This window comes from Bidens hawaiensis, unplaced genomic scaffold (assembly GCF_021521415.1).
Source record: "Bidens hawaiensis isolate Kalapana, Puna unplaced genomic scaffold, B.hawaiensis_p1.1 tig00043984_1, whole genome shotgun sequence".
NCBI lineage: Eukaryota > Viridiplantae > Streptophyta > Magnoliopsida > Asterales > Asteraceae > Bidens > Bidens hawaiensis.
In genome coordinates, this window is record NW_027505865.1 from 52,403 (window position 1) to 55,490 (window position 3,088).

Below are 3,088 nucleotides of genomic sequence, written 5' to 3' on the forward strand. Positions count from 1 at the left end.
TGAGGGTTATAATTAAACTAGAAATACGATATGGGTAGTGATAGTTAATTGGTACGTGTAATTGTTATACAATTAGTCGCCACAGCTCAAGACATGAATAACTGTAAACGGTGAACGTAACCACATTCAGGTAAGTTTCTAGCCCCATTTCTTTGTTATGTTTTCGGGGCTGTGTGCATACTCGATGTTATAGTTAATACACTTACCTTAAATGGTAAGTGTATTTCATGTATGATTTATGTGATAGATATTATGTTACCAACATGATTTAAAGCTTGTCGGTACATGAACGATCTTCGGGTATTGCACGTATTGACTCTAAGAACAAGCAGCCGAGAGTTTGGGAGAAGAAGTCGTGTAAGACCTGTGGAAAGATGCATGGAGGTGAGTGTAAGTGGAGTAAAGGATCGGATGTTTGTTAAAAGTGTGGTAAGGCTCATGATGGGGAATGCAGGCTGGGATCGAATGCTTTTTATAAGTGTGGGAAGGTGGGGCATTATGCTCCTGATTGTACTGCAAAACCCGCTACTACAAGTGCGGTAAGCCGGGTCATTTTGCCAAGGAATGCACAGAAGGTGGAGCTGGGGGGGTGGAAAGAAAGATGCTGATCAGGCTAGACCAAGAACTAGAGCTTACATGCTGACTCAAGAACAAGCCAAGCAGATTCCGAATGTCGTCATAGGTACGTTTTTAGTAAACGGTATTTCCGCTTCAGTATTATTTGATTCGGGAGTGAACAAAAGTTTAGTAGCCATGCCATTTAGTAAATTAGCTAAAATGAAACTTTTATAGTAGAAACCGCTAGTGACACCTTGACTAAAATAATAAGAATGGTTAAAGACTGTATGATAGAGTTAGAGGGACATGAGTTCCCTGTTACTTTGTATGTTATGACCTTAGGAGGGTTCGATGTGGTTTTGAGAATGGATTGGTTGTCTGAGTATGAAGCTTAGAAAGTGTGTAAGAGTAGGATAATAAGGTTAAAGTCCTCGGATGGTAGTGCGGTGATGGTTTATGGTGATATGGAAAGTTCTGGGCTTAATGTCATTTCGATGATAAAAGCCGAGGGTTTGTTAAGGCGAGGGAGCGATGACTACCTGGCGTATGTTGTCAACTCTACGACCGAGACAAAATAAATGAAAGATGTTCCTATACTGCGCGATTACCCAGAAGTATTCCTTGAGGATCTTCCGAGGTTGCCGCCGGAGCGAGAGATAGAATTCCAGATAGATTTAGTACCAGGAGCCCAACCCGTCGCGAAGGCACCTTACCATCTAGCACCGTCCAAGATGAAAGAACTGATGTCCCAACTGCAAGAACTCCTCGACAAAGATTTCATAAGACCAAGTGTTTCCCCGTGGGGCGCACCGGTGTTATTCGTAAAAAAGAAGGATGGAAGTATGAGAATGTGCATAGATTATCGAGAGCTGAACAAGCTTACGGTAAAGAATAGATATCCTTTGCCAAGGATTGATGATCTGTTTGACCAACTGCAAGGTTCAAGTTGGTTCTTACGAATTGATCTCAGATCAGGCTATCATCAATTGAAAGTGAAAGAGGCAGACATCCCTAAAACAACGTTTTGGACGTGGTATGGACACTACGAGCTCCTCGTAATGTCATTCGGTCTAACAAATGCTCCTGTAGAATTTATGGATATGATGAATAAGGTGTGCGACCGATGTTGGATAAGTCAGTTATCGTCTTCATAGATGATTTATTTATTTATTCAAAAAGAGAGTCTGATACTGCCGAGCTTCTGAGAGAAGGATTGGAGACTTTGAAGAAAGAAAAGTTGTACGTTAAGTTTTCAAAATGCGCGTTTTGGTTGCGAGAAGTGCAATTTCTAGGTCACGTGATTAATCCTGAAGGGATTATTGTGGACCCAGCTAAGATTGAGGCGATAACAAATTAGAAGACCCCACAGAATCCGACTGATATACGAAGCTTCTTAGGGTTAGCTGGCTACTATAGGAGATTCATCGAAGGTTTCTCCAAGATAGCCGCACCATCGACCGGTATTACCCGAAAGTCGATAGTATTCTGTTGGGGTAAGTTTCAAGAAGAAGCTTTTGAGGAATTAAAGAAAAGACTCACGCAAGCTCCAATCCTTTCTTTAGCCGATGGTGATGAGGATTTGGTTGTTTGTATTGATGCTTCGCATCGTGGGTTAGGTTGCGTGTTGATGCAACGCAGAAAACTGATAGCTTACGCGTCTAGACAGTTGAAAGTCCATGAGAGATCTTAAATATATTATTGCTATATATGATGTTTGAATGATGTATGCATACTATATATGATATAATGGATAGATATGAATGAATGCTTTTTGGTACGTGAACGATCTTCGGATATTGCACGTAACGACCGGGAGTATGATTGTTAAATGAATGATGTGAAGAACGCCTAGAGTGTTCTTATGCTACGAAGTAATTATTGTATATGCAAAGTAAGTGTATGCAGGTACATGAATGGGATATGAGTTCTACGTCCGACGTAGTAAGTTAGGATGGCAAATTCCTCTGACTTCCGTTGGATATAGACTTGGCATGTGATGGCGTAGTTAAGGACTGCGGGCCTTATACGTGTTATAGATGACAGATGAGAACGTAGTTAAGGACTGTGGGCCTTATACGTACTTCGGATACTATCCAATATAGGAAAGGAGTGCGGATTTATACATGCTGTAGTTGTATTGTGGTAGCATAGGGGAGGACTGCGGAGCTCGTACGTGCTATGAACTAGGTTGCAACATAGGGAAGGACTGCGGACCTTGTACGTGTTGTTATTGTAGGATGGTATAGGGAAGGACTGCGAACCTTGAACGTACCATAAATGGTGAACATAGGTAAGGACTGCGGACCTTTTACGTGTTAACGACATCGAGTATAGGTATAGACGGCAGACTATGAACATACTCTCGGTAGGCTAAGTTAGGTAATAGTATGTATGCATAAATGTCTGATGGGAGAGTAACTGGTTAAGTATGGATATGTATCTTCAGATATGTATGTATGTATGATATGTGTATGTATTGTATGTCGCCTGATTAACTAGAACTCACTCAGCGTAGCTGACTTTTAGTATG